At 35.3% G+C, this 23,342-nt stretch overlaps 1 long non-coding RNA gene across 1 annotated transcript; it reads left to right on the forward strand.

Moving 5' to 3' along the window:
- The first annotated feature begins 1,956 nt into the window (after positions 1 to 1,956).
- LOC107954711 (uncharacterized) lies at positions 1,957 to 5,148 on the forward strand. Its single transcript, XR_001699658.2, has 4 exons — positions 1,957 to 2,762; positions 2,879 to 2,980; positions 4,156 to 4,293; positions 4,632 to 5,148. It is a non-coding gene; the product is annotated as an uncharacterized lncRNA (long non-coding RNA).
- Positions 5,149 to 23,342: the final 18,194 nt, after the last annotated feature.

A 23,342-nucleotide genomic window follows, 5' to 3' on the forward strand; every position in this document is an offset into this window, starting at 1 on the left:
ACTAGAAGAGGATTGAACAGTGGCCAGAGCAGGCGAACGAAATAGAAATCGATGTTCATCAAACACAACATGACGAGAAATAACAATCTTACCCTCTAGTGTGAGACACTGATAGCCCTTATATTGAAAGCTATACCTTAGAAACGTACATGGCTGAGAGCAAAAATCCAATTTGTGTGACAGAAAAGGACATAAGTATGGAAAATAATAACAACCAAACACCCTTAAGTGATCATACGTAGGCTCATGACCATAAAGATTCTGATACAGAGACTGACCTTTTAGAACCATAGTAGGGAGACGATTAATAAGATGAACAACACTGTAGAATGCATATCCCCAATAATCCATAGGTAGATTAGCTTAGGCCAAGAGTGTAAGCTGGTTTCCACAATATGCCTGTGTTTACGCTTAGCAACCCAATTTTGTTTTGAAGTATGTGGACAAGAAACCCGATGAAGAATCCCATGACTAGCAAGAACTGATGTAAAGGCACGAAACTCACCACCCCAATCACTCTGAAATTTTTTAATTTTCTTTCCAAATTGCGTGTCAATCATTTTCTGAAACCGAAGAAAATAATCAAGTGCTTGAGACTTATGTTTAATCAAATAAACCAAGGTAAACTGACTACACATGTCTACAAATGAAACATAATACAGATTGCCCCCACAGGTAACAAGAGTTGGCCCCCACAAATTGGAAACAACCAATTCAAACAATTCCATATATTCGATAGTAAAATGCAAAAAAAGGGTAATTTATGTGATTTCTTTTTTTTGACAGCCAATATAAACATTATCAAGACATTTTTTATTTGAAATAATTCGACACTTATCAAGAACATGTTTAACAATTGCAGCAGAAGCATGACCAAGCCTTTTATGTCACAGAGTAAATATATCATCAGCAGAGGAGTAGTTTTGAACCTCGGGGTTGTGAACAATAGGATTAGAATCAGATGGAGCTGACGAATTGGCTGAAAATTGATAGAGACCATCACAAACTTGGCCCCGCAACAAAGTTTCCTCAGTCTGGATGTCCTTAATAACACAATAAGACAGATGAAATTCAAAAAACACATTATTGTCAATAGCAAACTTAGACACAGACATAAGATTTTTCCGGATGCTGGGCACGTATAAAACATTAGACAGATGTAATAACTTCTTTGTTGTAGGCAGAACCGTATTACCAATAGATGAAATTTTAGCAGAAGTACCATTTTCCATTACCAAAGAAGAAGTACCTGAATATGAAGTTATCGCATTTAACCCGAAAGCATTCTGATAGACATGATGAGTGGCCCTTGAATCTGAATACCAAGACGAGGTCCCTACTGGCACAGGAACATACGAATCAGTGTTATCAAAATTAGAGTCATACTGTATGGTAGTTGAAAAATCAGATGCATGGAAGTCAAGAATTTGGGGCAGCCCAACAACCTGTGAGGAGTCAAAATCAAATACTCGAGCACGAGGTTTAGTCTACCACAAAAACTTGAGACCATTATGTCGCATAGAGCTATCAAAACTCACATAATTAGCAACAGGCTTAGAAGGATTCTATGCAAAATTTTGACCAATATTAACCTGCCTATTATGCGGCCCACTAAAATTATTCAACCAAAATGGCTGGCCTAAAATAGATGGCCTAGGCACCCCAGCAGTGGGCTCAAAATATTGTTGGCCCAAGTTACGCCCAAAAGGAGGCCCAAATTCGCACTCTATATCACGCCCAAAAGGAGGCCCAAATCCGCGTTCTATATCACGCCCAAAAATACACGACCCAAATTACTCCCATACTCACGCCCACTTTGTGACCTTACACACAGGCCATACACCAGATGCGGGCTAGTTGAGACCAGGTACAAACATCAGTAAAATAATTAGGGTTCCTTCAATTAGAAACCCCATATCCAAATACTGAAGACGATGGCCACCTTTCTCATGAAGTCGGTTCGACCTCCAGAGGCTATCTAGGTCCATCATGGATAATCAAACGATTGGAAAAGTTACTAGGCAAGATTTGACCCGTGGGACTGGAATGAAATCGTGCCGGAGTTGGCTTGCTAGGACCGCCGTAGTCGTAGTTGAATTGATAGAAACACCATTGAGCGAGATGACCATATCGATTGCATATCTAGCACTGCATCTGAGGACAAAAATTACGCCCACGCGAGCCAGTAGAGAAGCGACCGCTACACCTAGGACGTAGAGCAAACTCAGTCACCGCCAAGGCCGGAGAAGCTTCAGCCAAATTCACATAGATCGGTACGTCTTGCACCGCTTGCGTCTGGCGATTCTCAAATTCCATCTGCACATCAACCAATAGTTGAAACGGAAGTGTCTCCAACGAAAATGATGCGAGAGTCAACACCGTATCAAAGTCGAATGAAAGACCAGCAATAATCACTTTTACCTTTTTGGCCTCCGAAACAACAGATCTAGAAGCCTCAAGCGGGGCAGAGGTGTTCTGAACCTTGGCTATGAATTTGGTAATAGTTAACGTACCTTTCTTTAGAGAGTGCAACTCATGCTTGATTCATAAAATTTTAGCACCGGTGGAGGTAGCAAGCAGCCGATTGACAGTAGTCTAGATATCACACGCCATTTTAGCAGCTGTAAATGAAGATAATAAAGACACAGTAATGGTGGAGACTAGTCAGGAGGCTAAAAGCTTATCTTGTTGAAGAAAGACATCCGCATCTAGATTTGAAGTCAGAGCACCATCCAGAGACGCCACGAACCTAGGCGGAGTAGGTAGAGTACCGTTTAAAAAACCTTGCAGCTCATATCCTTCTGTGATTAATCTAATATGTTGCTGCCACTGCACAAAATTCTTCTCATCTATTTCTTTGTGTCATGACGAGTAAAAGCTTGAATCAATCGCGAACTGGAAAAGGATGGAGTAGAACGATCAACGGACGTGGAATCTTATGAATTAGCCATAGAAAAGCAGTGGATGTCGACCCTAGGAGGTTAGGCGATTAATACCATGTTAGATACTATGTAGAAAATGTATGAACAAAAAGATAAGCTACTGAGTAATTCTTTAATCAATATTTCTTCAGTCTTGAGTGAATACATTGACTATGTTTATATATTCATATGAGAGTAACTGTTCTTAACCAACTTCATATCAAACTGATTACTAGATTTGATAACAAACTAACAACCTTAATAGTCTTTATACCAATGTTTAACACAATCATAGTTAATACCTGCTTATTTTTTTAGAGCATTGCTCAAACCCTTGTAGTAGAATACATGTATACCTAGTTTGACAGAATTATTACAATTTCATAAGACTTCAGAGTAAGGCAATAATGCAATTAGAAATGGCGGATACCTCCCTTAACTCTTCAGATTTACACTTTGGCTTAAAAACATCTTTTTTTATCATATACAACTAAAATCCAGGAGATGAATGTCTGCTGGTAGGGAGGGATTGAGTGAAAAAGATTTTCTCCAAGATTTTGATGAATCTTGTTCTTGCTTTGTGGGGTTGTCCATCTTTGTTTGAATAGAACAATTAGGCAGTGGTGTGTTGTTATGCGGTTCTAGTGACTGTTGTCTAAATTCTTGCAAATAATTTTGTGGGGCATTAGAGTTGTGTTTGCTGTAAGCGGTGGTTTTTGTCGTTTCTTGGCCCTGAAGTGGTGGGATCATGCTGACAAGTGCATATTGTGGCCCTGGTGGTGAACTTTTTTTCCCCTTGATTTGTATGTTGTTACGTGTCTCTTTACTGTTATTATGCATGGCTTTTACGTTCTTTTATGAATAAAAGTCTTTCTTGTTTTTTCTTTTTTTAATAACCAGTAGGTAGGTTTTTGCCTTTAGAATTTGTCATTTTCGTTGCTTCTTTTATCCTTTTTGGTTATTCTTCAAGTTTCATTACTACTTTGTTAAACTCAAGTTGTTATTTTCTTTCAACCTTGCTTTCTTACTTTCTAAACTAGCCCTTGAGTTGCATCTTCCTCTTTCAATGTACTTCGATCTCTAGTATGTTGTGAATTTCTTGTGCTTTCTTCTTGTGGTTCCTTTGGATTTTGTGATTCTTGTAATTCTTTCCTGTGGATTTTGTTTATGCAAGTTATGAAGGTTTTTTTTAGTATTTTTGCTTATTACTAAACACTGTGCTTGGTAAGTCCAGTTTGGTGGGGAAAGATTTTGACCTCTCGGTGTGGAAGAAGTGGGAATTCTCTCAATCAACCTGGGGGCACATTATCGGGACAACTCTCCCTAGTCTTGCTCGTATTTCTTGGGAAGTGTTAATCTATCGTCGGCTTTGGTAGAGTTAGCCCCTAGTTCTTCTTCTTGTTCCCTTTGCTTTAGTTTTGGTTTTCATTTGTTTCAACTCTTTCCCTATTTTCTAAAAATATTGTAATATTTCAGGACTGTTTAAGGGACTGTTCTATTTGGATTTGGGGCATTTTTTCACCCCTTTCGTGTGTTTCTTTGTTTGCTTGACTAGTTTGTTCATGATCTGTTATTACTTTATCATTGTAGGATAGCCTTTCTCAATTTTTTTAGTATTTGTTTACTACTTACTCGTGTTTTACTTTTATTTTACCTTATTTCTTCTTCTGTGGCGAGTTTTTTCATGTTTTTTGTCTCTTTTCCTTGCAGCTGTGGTGAGGGCGAAGGTTTTGGTCCCTGGTGGCTGTTGAATCTGGCTTTGTTAGGTGTGAAGAGGATTGCTATTCTATGCGTTTCATAAAGTTCCAGCTTTGGTGGTTAAGGGGCTTGGCTCTCTTGATTCGTAAGGTGGATACTCCCTTGATTTCTTTGAGGGCAATCGAGTTGAATAAGCCTTCGTTGGTTATTTGCGCCTCATGGTATGTGCTGACTCATTATTGGGATCGGTGGCTGTTCTAATGTTTTTCTTATTTTTCTTATATTACCTCGCATTTTCAGTCTTTTCCCTGTATTCATTCCGTTTCATGTAACTGTAAGGGTCTTTTTAATAAGGTTTGGGGTGGTTTTCACTCCTTTTTTGTGTTGCTTTCTTTATCGATTGAGAATGTTATGAACTATTATTGTTTCATCATTTTAGGATAGTTTACTGCTTGTTGTTTTGTGATATTTTTGCTATTTTGTGTTTTTTTCTTTTACCCCTATATATAGTTATTTTCATTTTGGCTTCTCTGGTGCTTTGCTTGCGTCTGGGTTGGTAGGTGGTGACTGCGACTCTTGGTGGGCTGTGTTTACTTGGTTCTGTTAAATGTGTAGGGAGTTTGTTGTTTATGCGCCTTTCCTGTCTTGGTGGTCATTACGGCTGATGATCTAAATGAGATGCTCGTAAATTTAAAGTTTTTGGAGTTTGAAAAAGAAAGAGTGGTGTATTGAAATGGTACAAATTCGGGCATGTAGGGATTTGAGGCATGGGAAGTTGGAAAAATTATGTTTGAGGAGAATATAAATAGGGAGGCAATGTATAAGGTTCTAAAATCTCTATGGTATGCGAAAGAACCGGTGAATTTTTTGGCAATGATGGATGGGCTGTTTTGAGTGAAATTTGGGTCAAAGGAGGATAGAGAAAGGATCTTTAATCTGTCCCACTGTAGTTTTGATCAATGCTGATTTTCCATGATGCCGTTTGTGAAAGGTCAAGACTTAAGCAACTATAATTTATACTATGTGCCATTTTGGGTCTAAATTTTGAACATTTGATTGGAAAGAATGGACCGAAAAGTGCAATTGATGTCGGAGGAGCTATAGGAGAGGTTTTTGCTATTGATTAGAGAGATAGGGATGACTGCTAGATTGAATATATTAGGGTGAGGGTTATAATGGACATCTCTAAACCCTTGAGACGTGTTGTATATTTGGTTGGGTCTGATGAAGATGAGATCATGTGTGCCATCAAGTATGAATGATTACCTACATTTTGCTATATATGTAGTTGTATAGAACATCAAACACAAAAACGCGGGTAAGCTGAAAGTATCAAATGCATGGATAATCCAAAATTTCAATATGGTAATTGGCTAAGGGTCAAATTGGGACAACTAAATCAGGGTATGAGTCTTCGGCAAAATGAAATCGAAACCTTAGTAATAATTAGAGAAGGGCAAAAAGGAGCAGATAGGAGGTCCGAAAGTACAGATCAGAAGGAGCATTTAGTGATGATATAGAGGGGCAAAGAAAAGGTTAAAATAGGGGATGAGGTATCGGAATCATGCTCGCTAACAAGTAAGCAAGCGTCTTAGACTATGAGGGAGAATCCCGGAAGAATAAGAATCAAATGTAAAAAGAACAAGGTAGGGAACAGGGAAGGTTTGGATGAAAGCCCGATAAGAATGTTTCATAGGAAATTAATGGAGGGAGCTTCTCCTTTCAAGGCAGCGGCTGGTGATCAGCCCAGCCCGGAGCCATGAAAATCCTTTATTGGAACTATTGTGGGTGCGAGAGCCCTGCGACAATTCGTGAGTTGAGAAAGCTCCTCACTGTCAAGAATCTTGTTATTTTTTTGAATGAAACGAAGCTTAGGGCTAACGAGTTTGAGTGTATTCGGGTTCGTTGTAAGATGGATGATTATTTTGTTGTGGATCTGGATAGTCGTAAAGGAGGCCATTATGGAGGAATAGGGTGGATATGACTATTCAGAATTACTCTGAGCATCATGTGAACTTTGTGGTTAAAATGGAGGGGAATGACTATATTCGTTTCACGGGCTTTTATGGTTATCTGAACCCTAATAAGAGACATTTGTTGTAGAGCACCCTTCGGAGGGTTGGGACTCTTATGAGTGGGGATTTGGTTGTTGGGGGGGATTTCAATGAAGTGATGGATGATGTTAAGAAGTGTGTGGGGGGGGGGAGACAGACCTAGAGTAGGTATGGATAATTTTCGGAAGCTTGCCTTGGTTGATGTCAAACCCGATAAGGGGTGGTTCACTTGGATGAATAACGGCGAAGGGAATATAGAGGTTAAGGAATGTCTTGATAGATTCTTGGTTTTGGCTTCTTGGCTGGGCTGTTCTCTATTTTTATCCTCAAGCATAATATGTCAGACTTGCTCGGACCATGATGCCGCGTTGCTTGATACTTTGGGTAGGAAGCCGAGGGAGGACATAAGGGATCCGAGGCTATCTTTTCGGTTTGAGGCTTGTTGGGCCAAGGAGAACGAGGCTAAGGACATGATCAAAAGAGTTTGGGATCAGTGTGATAGGGATGTGTTGACTTGGATTGATCACATTTGCCTTCATTTAGGGAGATGGTAGTTTCGACAATTTAAAAAAGGGCAAGATTGTATGTGGAGTTAACAGGATTGATAAACTAATGGATGGGTCAATGTTGGAATCAAATATTGAGAGATTCCGAGCCTCTTGGGTGGCGTTTGGTTGCTTGTATGAGGAGGAGTGGTATTGGGCTCAGAGGTCTTAGATTGAGTGCCTTAAAGAGGACGACTGGAACACCCATTTTTCACGTTAAGGCTTGTAGGAGAAATAAAAAGAACAAGATTTAGGGTTTACTAGACCCTAACGGTAATTGGGTTTCTGATTCTAGAGGTATTCTTCAGGTGGCTTGGGATTACTTTTATTCCCTATTTAAAATCGAGGCTTGTGGTAACCTTGAGAGGGCATTGGTTTTGATTCCAAATTGTATCACTTCTAATATGAATGGTGCGTTGGATAGTTGTGTGTTTGATATGGAGCTCATTGAAGCTTTTAATCAAATGGATCCTCACAAGCTTTCTGGTATTGATGGGCTTTCAAGCCTTTTCTATAAGGAAAATTGTGGGGTGGTTGGTAAGGATGTGCTCCAGCTTTGTTATGAGGTTCTGGATGGGCATACAGACATCAAAGATAGTAATAAAGTTGTTATCGTTTTTATCCCCAAAATTGATGATCCTAAGGTTATGACTCACTTCTGTCCTATCAGCCTTTGTAGGTTTATTTATAAGATGATCTTTAAGGCGTTAGCTAATAGATTAAAAACTGTTCTTTTGACTTGTATCAGTCAGAACTAGAGTACGTTTGTGCCGGGGTGTATGATTTATGATAACTTCCTTATCGCTCATGAGTTTTTGCATTACCTCCAGAGTTCTAAAAACGAGTCGAATAAAGGGTTTATTATTAAACTCAATATGAGTAAAGCTTATGACTGAGTTGAATGGGAATTCATAGAGAAAGTGATGATTCACATGGGATTTTTTTCTTTCTGGGTCACTTTGGTTATGAAGTGTGTTCGTACTATGAGCTACATTGTTAAATGTAATGCTTCCCTCACTGATGTGATTATTCTTGAGAGAGGGCTTCGTTAGGGAGATCCATTTTTGCCCTATATTTTCTTGTTCTTTATGGAGGTGCTCTCTAGATTTCTTTTGGGAGCCCAAATGAAGGGGAAGATCTAGAGGATTAGGGCTAGTCAGAATGGGCCCAGGATTAATCATCTTTTCTTTGCGGATGATGCGCTTTTTTTGTTTGTAACAAGAAGGAGGGGGTTGAGACTGTTAAGTCCTTCACTACTTCAAGATGATTTCAGGGCAAAAGATTAATCCGTCCAAGTCTATTCTTTACTTTAGCCCTAAAATCTTGAGAGATCAAAGGGTACAGTTGAGTGGTATCTTGGGTGTGCGGGTCCTCGAGTCCATGGATAACTAATTGGGCTTGCCTTTGATCATTTTCAAGAATAAGACGAGGGCTTTTCAGCATATTATTGATCGATTTTCTCTTAGGATAAAAGGCTGGTCTAAAAGTCTTTTATCCTATGGTGGTAAGGACATCTTTATTAAATAAGTTCTATAATCTTTACCTACTTATGCAGTTTTGATTTTTCTTGTTCATAGGGGCACCCTTGATGTGATGATTTTGAGGATAAGGAGCTTTTGGTAGGCAAAAAAGAACAAAGATCGTGGATGGGCGATGATGGTGTGGGATTCTCTTTGTACACCTAAGAGTGTGGGTGGCCTTGGCTTTAGGGACTTAAGGCTCTTCAATATTTCGCTTCTCGGAAGAAAAGTATGGTGGCTCATCAATAATAAGGATACCTTATGCTATCGAGTGCTTTTCTCCTAGTACTTTCAGATAGGTGGCGGCATGACCGCTAGGTTCGGGATTAATAGACGGGGCTTTAAGGGTCTTGATGGCAACTAGTTGAGGACTTCATTCAATGGCATTCGAGATGGTTTGGTGAGTGAGTTGTGGAGTCCTAATTCATGTGTGTGGGATAGAGATCAGGTGGTTGAGCTTTATGGCCACGAGCTAAGTGATCTTATCTATACCTTATTGAGTGTTCAGCATGGTCCACCGGATCGAATTGTTTGGTTTCACAACAAGTCCGGGTGCTATACATGAAAATCTAACTATTCCTGGCTCATTCTCAAGAAGATGGGTTATGGGCCGCATCGTTTATTTTGGAGGACTATATGGAAACTCCACGTGCTTCCCAAAATCCATATCTTTGCGGTCAATCATAATGTACTCCCAACTAATGTCAAAATGGCTTTGATTTTTCAAGGCTTCGATCGGGCTTGCCACCTGTGTGGGCTTGAAGTTGAAACTATTATCCTTGCTATTAGAGACTGTTCTAAATCTCGAGCGATTCTTTCTTTTTGTGGGCTTGATGGATGTTTACTTAACTCTTCTTATGAGAGTTGTATTGACTGGCTTGAGGATGCTACTCGTGTTTTGGATCTTAAGGCATTTGAGAATCTCACCACGATTTTATGAAATATTTGGAATGGTCACAACAATGCATTTTTCAGGGGCAAGGGGGATGATGCTCGGTTGGTATGAGAACGGGCGAGAACTTTTGGGGATGATTTTAGGATCTATAATCTTTGAACGATGCCATTAAGTTTAATGTTGATGTGGTGGTTTTTGACTTGGCGGTAGGCATAAGGATTATTGCAAGGGATCACGATGGTTTTGTGTTAGGTGGATGCGCGATCTTTTTGAACCATAAGATGGATTAGGTGGATGCGCGATCTTTTTGAACCATAAGATGGATTTGAATAGGCTGAGGTGGAAGCTTTAAGGGAAGGGATTATTTGGGCTCATATGAACGTCACTAGGGCTTTTTTCAAGATCGATTGTGTGAGTTTAGTCAATCTATTTAAGTCTCATCACGAGGACATTTTGATCTTTTGTTTCCGTTTGAAGGAAATTTTTAGTTTGTTGGATTCTTTCATCGACTTTAAGATTGAGTGGGTTAGTCATTCGCTCAATAGAGTGACTGAAAACCTTTGTAAACTTGCTGTTAATAACCACTGTACATTTCCTTTTAACATGAAGTATCTGAGCGATATCCATGGGCTTGTACTTGCTGACGCTTGTTAATTTCGAGGTAGTGGCCTTCGGGCCCATTTTGATAAAAAAACTACAATCCAATACCTTTTCAATCCATATACATTCAGTCATCTCTAGCCCAAGTAATAGGACACTACACCACCGTCTCATCATCAATAAACACAAAATATCTCATTAACGTGCGATTAACATCATAATCAAATAACTATATGAGGTTTAAGTCTAATCTTCCCTAGACGAAGTTAAAATTTGCTAAACATACAATAATCGACCTTATAACAAGATAAAAGCATGCTTAAAGATCACTTAACATAAATTTGTAAAAGATCACGTAGGTATCGATACCCATACGGTGGTATTGATATTTCTCATAGATGGTATCGATACCGTATAGAAAATTGGCACCAGATTAGCATTTTGTTTTCCTACAAAATTTAAAGCCCAAAAAATTATTGATATATATAAAAAAATTTCAGTATTTTTACCCCGAGTATCAATACTTGAGAAATTGTATCAATTACCAAATTGAGTTATTGACTTCCTACACATTCAAAATATCATGGAGGTATCGATACTAAATACCTGATTATCGATACCTTTGCACAGAATAGTAAAAATAACACCAAAATAGGGCATTTAGCATAATCATACCTGTACCAATTCAAGATGCATCTTAATTTCAAAGTTTGACACAAAAAATATCTGAAATTACAACTCAAAGTATCATCAATAATTTAAGCCAAGACAAAACCAATAACATAATATCAAACATACATCAATTTCTAAGAGTCTAAAATCATATCAACCATTTAAAGCATAATAATAATCAACCAAAAATGTCTACCACATTGCCTTATTCACACAATTCAAAGAATAATATTAATACCACCTACATAAATACTAAAGCCTAACTTGGATCACTTCCTTGGAATTTTCGCACCGCTTACACCACAAACGCTAAATATCTACAATGGTTAGAAAGAGTGGGTGAGCTTAAACAAGCTCAGTGAATGTCGGAATAACCACAAAGTATACACAACATCAAAGGTTAAATAAAAGCATACTACAACACATTCACAACCGTATTCTAATCAAGTCAAAATAACATTTTCACGCTTCATTAAATCATAAATCTAATATATACTCTCACATGCAATTACACATTACTATGATGACATGCTAACATATTCATACAATATTAATAAACTCAATTAGCTTATTTATTCACATGTTCATGCATACATCACATGCCGTAATATCACTTTCTATAAAATCACATTTAACGATAATTTATTAAGACAAAACAATGTGTTCATGCTTTAATGACCCGCTAGACTAGCTTATATATATTCACTTGCATTTACACACAACATTTCCATATATTAATTAATTAATGATGATTTGGTAACTTGGAAGCATGAAACATAAAAGTGGGCTCTACCACCACACATTGGATACACGAATCTCCATTACACCAATGACTCAAAGAGTCGAACATATCCCAAAAGCATAGCATTTAGCTAACACTCTCCAACACACTAACATATCCCGGTGAATGAAGGTTAGCTCATATTCCCTTATCTCTCCAAATTGTCTCGGAGCCTTAATGCCCAAATCACAAAACACAAGGGTGAGTACTCACAATCTTATGGCATGCCAACTATATCCAATGGTTTCAAGAGATCACAAGGCCAAAATATCCGCAAATACACACATTTAATTACTATTCTTATGCACTTAATCTCTATTCATAAACATTAATTCACATAACAATTTGTACATATAACACACTTATTGGATTCATATTTAATTGCACTACAAGTGCCACAACTATGTTTATTAAGCCATCACATAATTGTCCACCTATGTGTGCATTAAAGTCAGTTTATCACATACAACTATTCACACACATTACCTGTTACATTAACATCACATTCCACAATTCAACACATACGTACTTACCCTTTTTTTCACTGCACATTTATATCACTAACACAATATCATCACTGTCATTCAACATATTTAATATGCCCACAACTAACACACTCACAAGAGCTACCACAATACATATCACATGTTACATTGTCATAACTTAATACTCAATCCACATCACACAATCACATGCTTTGCAAATTAAATGAAGGGTATAAGAACACTTACACTCAGAACTTAAAGTAGGGGTTTAGGCTACTCCTAAACTCCCAATTAACACTATGAACTATGTCTACTAGCAGTGATTCCAAACACTCACTGTTCATGTTTCCGCCTATTTGCCGATAGCTTAAACTAGCTTTTTCTTGCCTTTCGCCTTACCCGAAGAAGGTCCCAATTACTCCAAAACTTCACACATAATAACCAAAGAATATAGAAAATCAATTAGTATCCATAAAACACCTTCAACAAAAAAAAACATAGGTCTAAGGCTAGTTTCTCTTGGAACTGAAATTTTTGACAAACAAACTTGAAACTCAAATATCTTAATCTTTACTCATTCCCATTACCTATAATAGTTCCAATAATCTAATATACACAATCAATTAGTAGTTATAACACACCTTAAACAAACAAAAACATAGGTCTAAGGCTAGTTCCTCTTGGAACTGAAATTTTTGACAAACAAACTTGAAACTCAAAATCTTAATCTTTACTCATTCCCATTACCTATAATAGATTCCAATCATCTAATAATAAATCTAAGAATAATTCTCAACCTTTAAACTACACAAAAATACATAGATTCATGGTTTCAAAATTTTGACATACTATGACAATTTTCACGAAAATTTAACAAAAGCTTAGAATTATTTAACGTAACTTTAAGGGAAGTTTAGAAACCTTCTAGTAACTTTAAAACAAGTTGAGAAACACTTTGAAACATAGTTTTTATACATAATCTCAAATTTCACCATTAACGACCTAAATTTTGGCAGTTATTCAAAACTCTTGATTCAATAGATAAAAACTCAATCTAATAGCAGTTTTGGTTAGGGGTTTATGAATGGATTCTAGCCCAATTCAACGGGCCCACCACCAAACATTAATTTGGTTAACTATAATGGCATTACGACCTAAATTGATTCAGAGTGTATTACAAGAAGAGGCTAAATAACCATTCATTTCCCTCACCATTGAATAGCCATTCAACCCCATGGGATAAGAATTTTTTTTCTATTTTTAATTTTTGCCCTCACCTTTACCCAAAGAATGAAGAAGTTGTAACTGGAACTATCATGTTCACCCTCCTAACTTCCTTTTCTTCCCATCAATATGTTTCCCTTCTTCCTTTGATTGCAGAGGAGACCTAGGTTAATCTATTGAAGCCATCATTCTTTATTGTTTCTTCTTTTTCCTCACCTTTTAAGTTAATAAAACCATTTAGTTGTAGAGTTGCAACCTTTTTTTTTGCTTTTTCACTACATTTCTGATTTCCCTTATTTGAAATTTTTGGTAGTTAGAATCATTAAAAAGGAATTAAGATCAACAGGAATGGGGAAATCTAGAACTTTGAGCACGAGGTGGCAGTGGCAATGAACTTACTTGTTATTTTAGGATTGGATGGTGGAACCACTTCTACCGCATACATTTCTATGCCAATTATTCTTTTCTCCGACGCCTTTCTTGGCCCTCTTCTTGTTCTCTCCCATGCCGTCACAAGCTGCTCCAATCATAATAGTGTTGGTGATAATTTTATTCCCTCCTTTTGATTTTTTTATTTATTGTTGTTTTTAATCTTAGGGTTCTCATTTTTGTTTTTCTTAGTTTCTATAATGCCAAATAGTTTCTTAATGAAATGGAAATTCGTATGTGAAATTTTAACTAATATATTTGTTTAGCACATATTACTGATGTTTTTTTTTTGCTTTTTGGCGAACTATTGAATATTTGAATTATTTACTGGATCCTACTCTTTAAATGCCAATCATCAAGCAAAGTCTTGATGTGTAATTGTGGTGATAATTTTTTTGGAAATAACCTGAAACATTATAATATGGGTAATCATAGTGGATTACCTTGTTAATTTGGATTTTTTTCTTTCTAAATGTAAATTGAATTTCTAATAATTTTAGTTGTGAAGAAAGATTTAGGGTTCTATTTCTCACTTTATCTAGATAGAATTGGTTGTAATTTTGTTCAAGATTGGTCACTGATAGTTTTTGAAATGTATGATTTTTTTCTTTTCTTGTTCTTTATGATTTAGAAACTTCTTCAAAGTTTAGAAAATAGTTGTTTACCATTGGACAAGTCCATAAATACAAAGGTGGTTTCGGAGCACTGGTCAGGTGGATAATCTATTACAGATTCTTGTTTATTATCAATCTTGAAGATATATGCTGATTGCGGAGGTTAAAATTGAATGAATTTTTTTGTGTGTATCTGTGGAAAGGCTATGCATTATTTTATTTGCCAATACTAAGCATTTAAATACAAATAGTGCATTAAGGCAACCTTATTGGAAGAAGAGAGTGTTCGCTTGGATGTAATGATTATTAAATTTTCTTACTTGATATTTCTCTTATCAGTTTCTATCGTTTCTGTGTCTATGGAACATTATATTATGAAGCTATGGCACCAGACAGTCAGAAAAGATTCCTGCCTGAACTACTTATGTGATCTTCTTTCTGTTTTCCATTTTGGCCCTATATTGCTTTCCATGTCTCATTCAAATGAGGTGTCTCTTTAATAAATGCAACTTTCAATATTCTTTCTTCTATATTAATAAATGAAACTCTCAATATTCTTTATTGTATGTCCTCTCTTATTGTTATGTTATGAAACATATAGACTTAAATGACTAATTTATGGTGAAATGCTTTCGTTTCTCAAACTAAGACCCAAAAATAGCTACTTGGTTCGAAAAATGTTGTATAATAGAAGCATTAGATCTTTGTATAATTTTTGTTTCAATATTTATTTACTAGATTATGTTAGTAACAGCAACAAGGTTTTTAAGGAGGCTTTTGTCTGAAAATGAGGGAAAGGTGAAGCTAACAAATGACAAATGTTTCATATTTTCATTAGCCATGGAAATTAGTTGAGTTCTTGCTAGATTTGTGAAATATTATTTTTTCTATAGAATGGGAAGATTGCATTTCGGGAAAAGAAGAGTTTTAAGGAGGTAATATATGATTTAGTTTCTCTTCTTTTACATTTCCTACAACGCAATAATTTTTTATGCTATTATTCATGTTTCTGATGTGGGGTTTTGGCATGATGCAGACACCAAGAGGATTGAAAGCCATGGGGTGTATAGAAAGTGATTCAGATTGAAGGTACATTAATGGCAGTAGCAAGGGCCCTTTTTCTTTTCTGATATTTTTGGGGGAATATTTTTGGAATTGATTTTAATAGGTTGGAGAAAAATATAGAGAAGTTAAAACAGGGTCTTCTTGCTAGGGTTTGTTTGGTGTATAGATGTTTGATATTTTTCATATATACATAAAAAATGAGAATAATTATTGTTTTTGGATCAATATTTGTAATTTGGGCAGCTATGATCCCATGAGATTATGTTATGATTTTTATTATTTTATATTTTAATAGTAATTATATTAAGAATGTTATTAAATTATATATTTTTATTTTAATTAAATTATATTTAGTAATAATTATGTTAAAATGTGATTAAATTATTTATTATTATTAAATCCTAGTAAAATTTAATAACAACAATTATCTACTTAAAAAATTCTACTAAGGGTACTCTGGTCATTTCAACTTTTTTTCTTATGCTATTACATCATGATTCCATTCAACCAAACACAAGAATACCATTACAGTTCTATTCCATTCCATTCAACCAAACAATTGAATTAGTGATTACAACTCTTTTGCATTACGACGAACCAAACATGGTGTAAAATGCAAAAGAGTTTGATTGAAACTAATACGAAAATGAAACATTACCTTTGTTGACGGAGAATCGAATGTTTTATTGAAAATCCAAAAAACCCGCAAGTTGAGCAATGGTGAAATCAATGATGTTTTTTATGGTTTTTATGGGATTCTAAAGAGGTTTAATGTTAGGAGGATGAAAGATGCCAAAGGAATTGATGCTTGGAAGATAAAACAAGTGAAGGGTGCTTGGGAAAATCTAAGGACGACAACACAAGGGTGAGGGAAGAGACTATCGTGGGTTTAATGAAGGTGGAAGGGGAAAATATGGTATTTTTAAAACGCTGGTATAATTACTTTAAAACCACTCCTAAATTGAACCATTTTGCAAAACAATCCTTATTTTAAAATTGAAAGTGTTTTTAGCGTTCTTTTCAAAAATTGATTAAATTTTCAAAAACCTTAGTCAAAAACAATTTAGGGTTACCACAATTCAAAATTTTTGAACCCACTTCGAGCTAAAATTCCTAATTTACCCTCACAACTTCTAGGCCAATTTCAGGGTGTGACACCAAACATCCATTATGCAACAATAGCAACCATTGCTTAGAGAACATAGAAACATCATTATAAACTCATTCATATACAAATTTCTATCATTTCAAACATTTATAACCCCCATGCAAGGCCTTATGTTTACATCATTCTGTTCGTATAGACTCACTCTTTCAGAACTTAACATGCAAAGGTTAAATCCTTACATGAAGATAGGAGAATCACAAAATCAAAAGTCTTAATTTCTAGCTTAAAGAGAGAAATCCTCCATCGATTCTAGAAAGAAACAAATAATAACATCTTAGGATAAGGAAGAAGAAAACTCTCTTTCTCTATCCTCATACACATATATAAACAAATCTCACATGCAGTAATTCTGTAAGTGTCACTCGAACTCAGGGCTTGTCCTTCTTAATGGTCTACAGACTTTGAGAGAAACATAAATGAGAATTCAATATTATAACTATCAGATTATTCTATCCTATTAATCCCTAACCAAATCTCTTACAACATAACTACACAATAACTTAGACAAACAAGGCGTACAATACCTTTGACATTAACTCAAATCTTAATTATCCATTTTTTAGTTACAAAAATCTTCCTCCTCACATAACAAAGCATTATGAAATAAATCCTTACTTTCCATCTTGACTGTTATTATACGTCTATATGCCAAAAGAGACAATTGGGCGAATAACTCTTCGCCAAACATATTATCTTAATACTGTACACTAAAACCTTTGACTCGCTAGAATTGGGTGTTACAGCTCTCCTCCCCTTAAAAAAAATTTCATTCTCGAAATTTTCTAACTTGAAGAATTCCACTACATTCTAAAACTAGACATTTATGCTAAGCACATAATAATTTGGCAAATTACCTTTCTGAATCTATACAGCTCCCATCTAGAAACATACACTTGGTGATTCCTTACTAAGAAAAATTCCATTAGTTAACCCTGATATGGCGAACTCAAAATTGATGGTTAGTCTTAGAAATTCAAGCATCACGTAGCTTACCTTTTTGATAGATGTCAAAATTGCATTTAAGAATCTGAAAAATTACCGCAAATTAAACTTCTTGCCCATGGTTATCACCATAAAATATATTCAAACTTTTTTATTAATCACTTTGATGCAACCACTAAAACCCTAATTTATTCTCTGTTTAATTTGTCTGCCTTCTCCTTCTTCATTCTTCGTCTTACTCAAAGGTAACAATTAATTTCCCTTCTTTTCTTTTCTTACATTTCCATCACATAAAATGGTTCGAACCACAACCAGGGGTAGGGTCGAGGTCAAGCTAGCCAAAATATCATTCCCAAAAAACCCAATCCATTTGGAGTCCAAAGCCTTAAGAATACTCCCCCATTGGTAGAAACGCTAATGGTAAATTGTAGCACAACTCAAGACAAATATGAATAAATATCTAAGAATAAAGGGTATTCAAGACCCAAAATTTTCCTTTAACTTTCAACGACCCAAGCAATGCCATCAAAGTGTTAAAAATTTGGGTTTCATTTTACCCTTGATTTTAATAAAAGCCAGTTTCCATCTATCGCATCACCCTTTCTTCTGTGTTGTACTAAAAGAGTATGACATCACACCAGAGCAATTATCAAGCCTATCATGGTGGACGCTAGTGGATTTCTATATTAACTGTTGTATGTACGATGAGCCACCACTGTTGGGTGTCTTTTAGAAATTCTATTGGCTAAAGGTGAAAAGAAAAGGAGCTACAGCTAGTAGTGCCCATTTCAATATACGCTCTGGTTGTGAACCCATTATTCAAAATAACTTTTCCAATCTTCATTAAAGAAAATACAAATATATAATGGTAATTTTTAAGATTGAATCTGGATTTGGTTTTCCTACTAAATGGTCCATTTCCAAAGAGAGTATATATTCACAATATTAGGCTATAGATTCCCAACTTGCTGAAAACCAATATAAATAGTTAGGTAAGGGGTACGTACTTGATTTGGAGGAACTTGTTTCAGTTAGAAACGTATTCCAATATTGCTTGCAAGATTTAATCCCAAATGGTTATAGACTAATCTTCTACGAATTACGTTATTATTTATATCATTTTTACACATAACTTTAGCTTGTTTAATAGAAAAATGAAAGCATCTTAGTATATATTTAGGTTTTCTTACTTAAAGTAGTAATGTATGCTTTCTAGTAGTTTTTATTACATTTTATATATCTAATTATGGTTACATGGTCTTGTAGGTCAAGTCAAGAGCGAAAGATGCATATTCGGGCCAAAACTGACGCCTATATTGTAACACCAAGACACTGATGTCTTAACATCGAAGACAAAAGCCAAAAACAAGTTATGGAGCGAAACTACCCTTGATGTCACGACACACCCTCCTATGTCACGACATTGAAATCTGATGTCACAATAGTGCAGGCCTGTGTTGCAACATCGCCCCTGCATAACCCAAAAAGTCCTTGCTCGTGATAGTTGTATTTTTGAGGGAAAATAGGAGTATCTGTCCTAGTTGAACTCTAAGGAATTCAAGAATATTTTAGGCATTTTAATATTCTGAGTTTAGCCTATATAAGGGCCATTGTAATCAGTTTAAACACATAATTTTTAGGGAGACAAATTATTCTTAGGTTTTTATTTTGTAGTTAGTTTTCACTTAGGTTATTTTATGTTCTTGTAATTAGAAAATCCTATTCCTAATTGAGACTTTTGAGAGTGGATATTGTTTCGGAGCCACGAGTTCATCGATAAATCCATGAGCATCTCTTTTCCTTATTCTATTCTTTATAGCTCATTATTTAACATTGTTAATTGAATGATTCTGTAAAGATTAGAATCAATTTATGCTTATTACATATTTTGCATGTTTCAACTATGTTAACCTAATTAATTGATTAATTGATAGAGTTTACTTAGATTGGTTAGATCTTGTTGAGTGTCATTAAACCCTAAGATTGACAACCTTAGGAAGTCATCTAGGTAGGAATTAACCCGAAATCGGTATTGCCTACCAAGCATCACTTAGTAGATCAGTGGTTAGGGAAGAAAGAACTTAAACCCTAGGATTGATGACCCTAGGAAGTTATATATGAAGGAATTAACCCGAATTTAGTATTTCCTATCTGAAAAAACCTTACCCTACCTTGATCCGTACTACATCATCGAGAGGTGAGTAGTCTTATTAGGTAGTTAGGTTCGTAGAAGGCTGAGAAGCTCTACTAGGTTAATTAGCAACCAACTATTTAGAATCCTACATCAATAATTAATTAGGTAAAACAATTGGATCCAGGCTAAAGGAATTCGCATAGTCGAAACAAGGAATAGAAAAAGCCGATACATGTACCTAGGAGTATATTTAGGTTTAGTTAAAGTTATTTAGTTTATTATTATTATTATCATCTTGTTTCTTGATTAACACTACTAGTTTGTGACTCAAATAGATTAGTAATTATTTTTTGTAATTGGCTTAATAGAAGTTTTTCCCGAACTGCAATCCTTTGGGTACAATCCTAGGAATACTTGCCAAGTGTTTCGTTGTAAACAAACTATATTACAACTTGACCCATATACTTGCGAACACCGCCTCAAATCCATATGTTTAGTTGTGGTATTCACACTCTAAATGCTATATGTTCGAAGGCAGTCAAGTTGTTGGTGCCGCTAGTGGGGATTGTAACGGTGAAATTCTTATTGAATCAATTACTTGCAAAGAATATTAGTCAAAAGGCAAATGAGCTAGATAGTGTACTAATTTTTATATTCATTAATTGTTTTTTCTCAAATTTTTATTAGTATTTACCTTGTTCACTAGAGGATTTGATTACATGTGGTTTTGTAACACTCCTAACCCGTACCCATTGTCAGAATAGGGTTACAGAACATTACCGTACAAATGAAACATTTTAACATATGTTTCATACATCATTGAAAAATATCATAATACATTCATTATTATATATATCATCCCTAAATTGAGTCCTCAAGACCTGAGAAATACATTAGAAACAAATCGGGGCTAAATTGGAAACATTTAGAAAGTTTAAGAAAAAGTTAGAAAAATTTAACTATAGGGGTCACACGATCCTGTGGCTAGGCTGTGCACATTACAAGGCTAAGACACATGCCCGTGTCTCAGGCCGTGTAACATTCGAAATAGGGACACATAGCCGTGTCCTGCCCGTGTCCTCACCTATGTAACTCTCTCAGAAGGGTCACATGACCAAGTCACATGCCTGTGTGCTAGGCCATGTAACGCCTGACTTGCATGCAATAGAACCTACAGGGGACACATGACCATGTCACCAGGCTATGTGTCACACACGACTGAGTCACATGCCCGTGTCTCAGGCCATGTGGAAATGAGTTTGCCCAAAAATCATGCATTTTCAAACCTCAACTCAAGCATGATCCTTTAGGTCAAATATACACAGTTTCAAGGGAACAAAACCCTATCGAAACATACATATAACTACCAATTCAAAAGTACTAAATCAACTAACCAATATGCCATTCAAGGCACCTCAATTGCAATTATCAAAACCTACCTAAACATGCAAGTTTTACAACTTACCATTCATCAACTAATAATTCCCAAAACTTACCAAACATACATCGTAAAATAACTCAATGGCACAAACCATTAATGTTACTAATAAACCATTCTCATCCATTACGAAAAGTGACCGACGGTACCTTCTAAAACAAACATTATAGCCTATTATGCATATATGTTACCAAAACACAAACACATTTAGTTACTTTATACATATTCATCAAGCACCACTTTTAAACATACTCAATACATCTCAACCATAAAATTCAACTACCTATGTTTATACATGCCACTACCCTAGGAGAAACAAATACTATCAATATCGATGGATGGTGTGAGCTGAAGATTTGATCTGTCCAAAATGTCAGCAACAATGACCTACAAAACAATCCACAAGAACAAATAAGCTTATGGAACTTAGTAAGAACATAGGATATCATTCAATCTAACAATGAATTGAATATGATTCAGAATTGCCAAAGTCTAAACAGGGTATTCAAGTGCATTCAAGGGTACCGAAGTACAAATAGGGGCACGTATGTGCAATTTAGGGGTATCAAAGTACAAATAGGGGCACGCATGTGCAATTCAGGGGTACCAAAGTGCAAATAGGGGCACATATATACAATTCAAGGGTACCAAAGTACAAACAGGGGCACGTATGTGTAATTCAGGGGTACCGAAGTACAAATAGGGGCACGTTTGTGCAATGTAGGGGTACCAAAGTACAAATAGGGGCACATATATGCAATTTAAAAATATTCTTCTAAATACATAATAATTAAAGCATCGTAATATAAGTACACAAATAGAAATTCATTTATATATTAAAACACTACAAACTTACCTTGACTACTAGGGCGTAACACGAAGTCGAACTTATCCGAGGCTTTAGCTTTTCCTTGATTTAAATTCATACGTAGTCTATTGTGATCTAAATAAACAAATTCAGTCCATTTAACATCTCTATTATTCAATTTGGTCCACATTTCATATTTATGAAAAATTAGTATTTTGCCCCTAAGATTTTAACTTTTTTACAATTTAGTCTTTAAGTTCATAAATTGAAATCTAAGCATTTTAATCCTTTTCTCAAGCAAGCAAATTTCTATAGGGATATAAATCAATCGATACAAACCACTATTTCATAAATTTACCATGAACTTTTATCATTTTTACAATTAAGTCCCTAAATACAAATTTTCATCAAAAATCACTTACAAAAATTGTTTGTTTATCATCAAGGACTCATAATATAGCATTAAACATCAAGAATCACACAAGAGTATTCATGGTACAACCCTAAATCTTTAACAAATTTGCAAATACATTGTAACACCTGTTTTTAATGATATCAGAATAGTGGTTTCGGGATCACAAATCTAACAACAAAATATTTATCTTATTATTATTTCATTGTATACAACATGATAGTAGTACAATATAAAAATTTTGTTAAGAAATTTTATCGTTTACATGCTTAATTTGATAAAAATGACTAAATCGCGTAAAGTGCAAAAGTTGAGTTCTAGTAGCTAAAGGTATTAAATAGCTATAGAACCTTAAATTTTGAGTTCTTATACGTTAATTAGACCATAAATTTTGATATTAGAATATGATGGATTGGTATAAGTGAAATTAAATGTTTTTAAATGTTATATATGTAAAATTGTAAATAAGTGACTAATTAAATAAAAAAAATCAAGCTATCATCTTTTACCTTTTGTCAACCAAAATTTAAAAGAAAAAGAAACCATGAAAGCTTTCTACTTTTGGCCATGGTGTCTTTGGGTGCATGGTATGTATTTCAGTTGTAGCATAATCTAGCTAGTCGGGGTCTAATTTGTGAAATTGTTAAATTATTAGGGTTTTTCCATTTATGAATATGTATGAGTTTTGATCATTTATGAAAGAAAATGATTAGTTATTGTTAGATAGACAACTTTTGTTAAGTGATTTTTGGTGAAATTATCAAGTAGGGATTAAATTGAAAAATAGAAAATTTTACATGGTGAAATTGTGAAATAAATGAAATATAGGGCTTGCTAGGGACCTATATGAAATTTGAGTATAGTGGGTTGAGGATGAATTGCATGAATTTCCATTTTTATGAGCTAGGGACTAAATTGAAAAAAAATCAAAAGTATA

Source organism: Gossypium hirsutum, chromosome D08 (assembly GCF_007990345.1).
Source record: "Gossypium hirsutum isolate 1008001.06 chromosome D08, Gossypium_hirsutum_v2.1, whole genome shotgun sequence".
In the NCBI taxonomy this organism is placed as follows: Eukaryota; Viridiplantae; Streptophyta; class Magnoliopsida; order Malvales; family Malvaceae; genus Gossypium; species Gossypium hirsutum.